Source organism: Miscanthus floridulus, chromosome 11, assembly GCF_019320115.1.
Source record: "Miscanthus floridulus cultivar M001 chromosome 11, ASM1932011v1, whole genome shotgun sequence".
Taxonomy (NCBI): domain Eukaryota; kingdom Viridiplantae; phylum Streptophyta; class Magnoliopsida; order Poales; family Poaceae; genus Miscanthus; species Miscanthus floridulus.
In genome coordinates, this window is record NC_089590.1 from 63,960,033 (window position 1) to 63,967,936 (window position 7,904).

Sequence of the window (7,904 nt, forward strand, 5' to 3'; positions counted from 1 at the left end):
AACACTCGGCAAATGGTTTGCCGAGTGTTTTAGGGGCTTGTATCCCGTAATGCTAAGTATAACCAAATTATTACTAAAAAATACTAATATTTATCATGTGATATATTTATAAAGTTGATATTATTTTTTATAGACTTAGTCAAAGTTAAATTAATTTGACTTTGACCAGCTATAAATTGCAACTTTTTTATATGGAGGGAGTAACTATGTCTTGATAATAATGTAAAACGAGTTTTATCTTTAATCAAGAAATTTAACTACTTTAGAAAATATTAATACTTGTATGGCATCAAAAATTGGGACCGAGGGAGGAGATTTGATGAGGACCTCCATAAAGCAGGGACTTGAGTTGTCCTTTTTTTTTAGTTTGGCAACACAAATAGAATAGGAGCCATGTTTAGGGTTTCTGTTGAAGGTGCTCTTTACCACATGTACGTACGGTGGAGTGAGAGCCAAAGTGGGTCGGGGCTCCACCAGAGGGGCCTAAAACTCGTGACAGAAACAAGCCGGAAGGAAGAGTTCATGTAGAAATTTCTTTTGTTAATTAAAACAAAAAAAGTTCCATGTCGTTCCGGTATGAGTTTTCAGTTACGTAGTCAGTTAGGCTCCGTTCGGTTATAGCGCTGTGACATGAGGAACAATTCCGGCCCTAAAAAGCTAATATAAATGAAACTATCCATCCGGCCTTTCCCCGGGAACCTAACAGGGCCTTAGGGGAAAAGGCCTGAATCTACGCAACTGGGCAACTGGCCCTGGCACCATCAGCATAGCAATCAGGCCAGGTCCAGGCAGCAGGCCCGCAGCTAGTAAGCGTTGACTATCTCGCAAGCGTTGACTAGCCGGCTAGCCTATACCACGTCTCTTCCCCAGGGCGCCAAGGTGCTTCGAGCCTCCGACGGAGCAGCAGCACGAGCCGTCGTGCGTCGGTGACAGTCAACCAGGATGGATCAAAGCCCGTCCTTTGGCACGAGCTGCCGAACCGGCCGGCGGCCGGTTTCTCCGGCTTTTTACGCGCGAAACTGGCGCGACACGACAAGCCATCATCCACCATTTACCCGTCGGTGCGGCTCGGACGACGTTGACTTGCATTGCACACGCAACGCCGCCACGCCGGTAGCCATGCCGCCCGCCCGCCTCCATGTGGGGAGGCAAACGCGCTCGTTCATTTCAACGCCTTCTATAGTTCTATATAGCCCCTGGCGAGATGGACCGGATTGGATCTATCTCGCAATCTAGGCGTTTTTTCTCCCTTTGTCTTCGCTGCAAGTTCGTGGTCGATCCAGCAACCAGACAGGCCGACCGCTGAGGGAGATGGCGCAGGGGACGCTGGCGGTGCTGCTCGTCGGAGCCAAGGGCCTCGAGAACACCGATTACCTGAGAGTACGTACGCTTCGTTTCGCCACGTCTTCTCTCCGCTCGGATTCTAGCGCCTTTTTCCCTGTTTCATGATCGACTAACTCGGCTGCAATGCAAAGACGAGATCTTGCGCGAGCATTTGTAGCTTCACTGCTCTCGAAGAAGGTAACATGGAGTCATGGACTATCTTGCTAACGAGTTTTGGTGTGGTTGGTCGCAGGTAACATGGATCCCTACGCGCTTCTGCAGTGTCGCTCCCATGAACAGAAGAGCAGCGTTGCATCTGGTATACGTCTCTGTTTAGCTTCGGTTTAGTTGCTTTCATATTAGATACTTTGATTTGTTTAAATTTTTGTTTTAAGTTACGTTTTACTAGTAGTCAATACTCTGCTGTTAGCAAAAGCCAAAAGGAGAGTTAAGACGTACAGTAGGTAGTTCTAGACTCAGAAACAAAGAACTCCAGTGCTGTCAAAGCTAAAAAACCAAGCTCAAGTTACCGTCTCAAGTGACTAGGAACCTACACTGTGCAAGTAATAAGGCAGCACACTTGAAGAGTCGAGTGCATTATAAAACAAAAAATTACATGTGGTTCTGTACCTTATGTATCCTTCAACCCTGGCTTCCCTGCCAATTTGTAACTTTTGATTGGCCCTGCCGCAAATCGAGAGCAATTTGTAACTTGATCTGTTTGTGCACTACAGGCAAAGGATGTGAACCTAAATAGAACGAGACCTTTGTGTTCACCGTCTCCGATGGCGCAACAGAGCTATTCATCAAGCTCCTAGACAGTGACGTTGGCACGGATGACGACTTTGTTGGTGAAGCAACGTAAGTAATCACATCCTGTAAGTTGTAGCTCGACCAATCACGCCTGCACCTACAAAGTGATGATAAACCATGTACAGTGACGCTAGTTTGCCTCCCTCTTGCGGTTTGCAGTTTTGGAAATGTTTTGGGATCCAGTTTTAACGTCTGCAATGTCGCCCTGTTCGTTTGGGCTGGTTTGACTTATAAGCTATGGCTGAAAGTACCGTTGGCTGGTTTGTTGTAAGAGAAAGCCAGATACGACCAAGCGAACAGGCCCCGTTTGGTTCACAGGATTTTCACGGGAAATTCAAAGGAAATAAAAACGGAGGAAAGGATCGGTGGTAGAGTGTTTGTAACGGAGGAAATAGCAAACCCTTTCCTTAGGAATACTGTAGCTAGATATCGATTTCATAGGAAAAATCAAATCCACTCCTATCCCTTGTTTTCTCTTTCTTCGCGGAAGCCCGGGGCAACTCGCCGTCTCACGCCAACAAGAGAGGATTAACAGGTCAACCATGGCCAACCTTTTCGCCGGAGTATGCGACCATGCGGTGGTCGTGGCGCTTGCTGACCTCGATGTGCTCGCGCTGCGACCCGTGTGCCATGGGCTCGCCGTTGCCGCCGCACCAAGCACCGCCGTCCTACGCGACGACCGAGTGACCGATGAGCACCCGCAACCACGAGTTGGCATGTCCCTTCAATCCGATATGGGCCTTGTTCGCTTGAACTTTTCAGCCGTACCGTTTTTAGCGAAATAACAGTGTTTTTCTCTCACAACAAATCAGTATCAGCATCAGCAACAGTCGTTTTTCCAACCAGCCGAACAGGACCATGATTGGATAAGAAGAACATGATATGCTTGTGAACGGTGGATAGACCTAGCTCATGGACCAAACGTCCCAGTGTCCCACAGGTAATCATGTGCTTGCTAATTAATCTGTTGCTAGACATTAATAAATGCTTTTTACCATCTAGATTTTTTTCAATTCACGGGTTACATATTCATGCGCTTGCTTGTTCCTGTCTTGCTCCCGCCATGGAACAATCACATGTCTATTAATTATATTATAAATTTTTACTAATTTTTCCTTTACTCCTTGCAAAAAAATTACACATGTTTATTTGTTAATTAAAATTTGACGTTGTAATGAAAAATATTTGAATAATAAAACAAGTATTTATCTCTTTTAATCACACATCATGTTTTGAAAATCTTGTGTTATAACCCCTACGTTCCAAACACCTTTATCTATATGTTTCTTGTATTTTTTCCATTCCTCTGTTTTCCCACAACACCTACACCTCGTTCCTGCGTTTTCTTTCTTTCCTCTGTTTTGCATTCATTTGTTCCCAATAGGCCTTTATTTCAATCGAGTGCCTCTGGTTTTGCAGGATTCCTCTGGAAGCAATTTATACAGAAGGAAGCATCCCTCCAACTGTTTACAGTGTTGTGAAAGACGAAGAATACCGCGTAGAAATCAAAGTTGGTATCACTTTCACTCTAGAGGTAACCATCTCACATAGTCACTCACATCCATGTTCAAAGCTGGATTTAGAAATGTAATACGTACACTGAGAAGTCTCTGTCTATAATCTATTATAAAAATGCTTTTGTGATTTAAAATGTAGGTTCGTTTTCATCAAACCAGAAAAATGTAAGTTTTTCAGATTGCTTGTTGCTAAAAATTCCATGTGATAGCTGCCGCGGGGTGTCGATGTTTCTTTTGCCTCCTTTAGCTTTTCCTATCCAGTTTCTGTCCGTGGCAAACACTATATATTGTACTTTGCGATAGTGCATGTGCGTCCCTTATCACTCTTTCCTGTTTACTTTTTTTTCCATTTCCTTGAAGATTAGGAGCTAGGTTTTGTTCAGAATTTATCTTGCTACAGCCTGCTGAAATGTCCCTTCTATTAGCAGGTTTCTCGTGACCAGGGTTTCTGAGGATAAATTGGCGTGGCTGGAAGCACGCAGTCGTCTTATAAGAAGCAGACAGATTCTTCCTATTGATGTATTACTGCAGTTCATCAGTGAGCGTGCATTTACAACTTAATGTAGAACCCTGCAACTTATTACTCTAAAACCAGTTCCCTAATATGTGATGCCTTGGTCCTGTACTCCTGTTCCTGTACTAAAACTTGTAATCATAGGACTTGTTTAGATTGGGGTTAGGAATCAGTATTTGGCACTGTAGCACTTTCGTTTGTATTTGACAATTATTGTCCAATCATGGCCTAACTAGGCTCAAAAGATTCGTCTCGTAATTTACAATCAAACTGTGTAATTAGTTATTTTTTTATCTATATTTAATACTCCATGCATGTGTACAAAGATTTGATGTGATGGAGAGAGTGAAAAAATCTAAACAAGGCCATAATGGTGCTGGCCACTTGCGTGAACTATGGCTGACCCCACTTTTGATGTTCAGTTAACTTGTCGCGATTACAAGAGGCCGTGTGACTGCGGTAGGATATCACCTGGCCCTGAGGCCTGAACCCTGAAAGGGCCTCCATTCCGTGTTCAACGGGGACAGGAATACAGGGTCCATGAAATCATCTTGCTCTACGGGACTGGACATCTCGTGCATGGAGAGGTAGCATGGTAATCAGCACCGTGCATGCCTTCCTCTGACATCCATGTCTCGGATGATGAGACTGGACCATGGCTTAGCGTTCACTCAACCGCACGCATAGCGGCCCCGGCCCGGCCCCCGGGTCTTCTTTGACCTTCCTTCCGGGCTCCGGCTAGCTGCTGCGCCTGCACTGCGCTGCACTTCACGGCCGTATCTCTCTGCCTCCCTGCCCCGTCTTTCCGCTGAGCCAGTAGACGAACCTAAAGTCACTAGCGAATTTTTTATGTCCTAGTACACGACGGTCCTTGCCATGTGATCTGGTCATCTGGGCGATAAGATATGTAGGATGCCGGCATGCCGCTGAGGATGGCGTTGGCGTGCATGCTCTGCTCGCAAGCGAACAAAAAGGCTAGTAACTCGAAATCATAGTTTCAGCGAGGCGCGACAAAGCCCCAGCTTGTCCGGGCTCCCATGTCCGCTTGCTCGCTACTATGGATGAAAGCGGGAACGGGAAATTCCCGTACCGACCGACACCGAATACCGAAATTCCCGACCGAATATCGTTTTCTCGGGAAAAAACGGATTCGGGAAGAAATCCGGAAAAATACGGCGAATCCGGTGTCGAAAACGGTTAGAGTGATTTCCCGACCGAATTAGCGGATCCCGTATTTGTTCGGGAAAATTCCCGCGGGAAATTCCTGTTTTCAAGGCTGCAAACGGCCCAACGTTCCATCGTTTCATGCTTGGCCCAGACTCCATTTTTTTTCCATTTTCTTTTTGTTCATTGTTTCCAACGTTGCTTGGCCCAGTGGAAAATTCCCGCGGGAACGATGACTCCACTCCAGTATCACTGTTTCCAACGTTTCATCCATAGGCCCAGTGATACCGTCGGGAACAGTGAGCTGACGAGTCATTCATGCTGCCCATCGTTGCTTGGCCCAGGAATTCACGCATGGAGCACAGGAGCAGCAAGGTTTGGCTTTTGTTCATTTTTTTTTTCATTTTCTTTTTTAGTAGTTCTGTAGTTTTCTTTGCATAAATATTCTGACGAGCTCACTGTTTGCTATTGTTTGCATATGGATTATGCATGGTTGCTATTGTTGCATCGAGCTCACTGTTTCAAGTGGTTACATATATCGATGTTTCCGTTTTGTGTTACCGCTTCCCGATCGTAATCGACACGTTCCCGTTCGAAATATTCCGTTCCCGATATCCCGTAATACCGGATTCGTTTTCCCGTCCGGCCTTCCCGTTCCCGTTCCCGTTCCCGACCAAAAAATACAGGAGCGGGAATGGTTAAGACATTTTCCCGACCGTTCCCGACCGTTTTCATCCCTACTCGCTACGACGTCGCCGCGGCGGCGAGCGGAAATGACGCAAAACACCCTGCACTGCCACTGCTGGCTGGAACTCCGGGAGAAGAAAAAAACAGGCCCAGCCGGCCAGCTGATGCTCCGCTCCCAGCTCTCGCAGCAACGAACCAAAAGACAGCAGCTCGCAATCATTGCTTCCTCCCTATCTAATGAATCAAATCTTTGCTCGATCGGATCGGAAGAACATGGCAAAAGAAGCATGCATGTACACTCTTGCTCTGTGTTGGATTGGATCCAGAGCCCTACCCTACTGCTGCGGCGCTATCTAATTACAGTTACAGGCGCACATCTATCGCTGTGTGTGGTTTTGCAGAGGGAGAAAAATATGGAAGCTCTAGCCGAACGAATTGAAGAACCTGCCAGCGCTTGCTTCCTCGCTCTCGCTCCTAGTTGTGCAGCGGGTTGGAGCCCTGCGGCACCAGCCTCTTGGACTCGCCGAGCACCGCCTCGGCGTCCCGGGCTGCCGTGGGGGAGCGGGGCGTAGCCCGCGCGCCTGCCATCGTCGTCGTCGCCGTCGCCGCCAACGCCACCCGCCCGTGCCTCCACGCTGCCACGTCCGCTCTGGGAATCCCGTGGCCGCAGCAGCCGAAGGAGGCGAGCTCGGTCGCCAGCAGCAGAAGCATTGCCAGCAGCATGGCTGGTAGCCGTGCGCTCATGCCGTGTCTCTCCATGTTCGGGTCGGGGCCGTCGGGCCGGCCGCCGGGGATGTGGCTGGGAGCGAGCGAGGCTGCAGGGAGGGGGAGGACGCCAAGCGCCTTGGTACCGGAGGCGAGCGAATTTTGTATGCGTCTGCTGTGCTGTGCACGCTGCTGTGTTGCGCTGCGTGTCGTGGGTGAGTGGTGCCGGTGCCGGCCGGTGCGCGCTGCTAATAAAGATGGGGCCGGTCACCGTTAGTCTGACTGTAGTGCCAGTTGTGATGAGGGCATTGCTTCCACCACAAAGAAAGATCCAAAAGCGATACTTCGCTGTTTTTGCTTTTATCCCCATTACCATCGGTCTACATCAACTTTATCTGTCTTTAAAGAGGCAAATAACTGCACAATTACGTAACTCATATGGAAAAAAAAATCCTTTTAACCCCCCACCCCCTCGATCGTCGTCCGATTTTGCTCACTCATCTGTAAAATCGGTTTTCTAAAACCTCCCTTAGCTTTTAAAACAATTTACTTTTACACGCAAACGGTTTTGATGTTTTTTTTGACATGGTGCTACATCAACCTTCCTATGTGGCGCCAGTCAACTAAGAAGAGGTTAAAATTGAACTATGTTGATAGTTCAGAGGAGGTAAATCAGAGTATATTTTTTAAAAAAAAACTTCCTATTATTTTTAAACAAATTATACAATAAAAAATCCTAAAAACTAGTTTAATCTTAAAAAACCCATAAAATTTCTTATTTAGCACAACCAAAGAATATATGAAACTATTTTCCTAAAACCATTCGCTATCTTATGGCGCCTAAATTGGAATTAATTGAAATCTTATGTTGACTCCTTTTGGTGCTTATTTGGTAGTAGATGCTTTTATTGTCTATTATAATTAGTCTGTGTTGACAACCAAGTGACTTCGACACAAGCGTTATATAACCACATCATACTTAATACTATTAGTACTAACACAAGTCATATGATCCTTTCGGTACAAACATCATGTCTTGTGTGCTACCATCTAGATTTTCTTACCGCAGCATGCTCCATAATTCATTGTATTAAAACTTAATTAATTATATTAAATGAAGGGTGCATGCATGCATACACGCGGCATGGTGCATGTAGCCACACAGGCTAACATAAGTGTCG

At 46.4% G+C, this 7,904-nt stretch overlaps 1 long non-coding RNA gene across 1 annotated transcript; it reads left to right on the forward strand.

The window, feature by feature from the left end:
* The first annotated feature begins 1,189 nt into the window (after positions 1 to 1,189).
* Positions 1,190 to 4,318, forward strand: LOC136493921 (uncharacterized). The gene is made up of 6 exons (XR_010768453.1): positions 1,190 to 1,380; positions 1,577 to 1,642; positions 2,058 to 2,184; positions 2,296 to 3,076; positions 3,556 to 3,670; positions 4,082 to 4,318. It is a non-coding gene; the product is annotated as an uncharacterized lncRNA (long non-coding RNA).
* Positions 4,319 to 7,904: the final 3,586 nt, after the last annotated feature.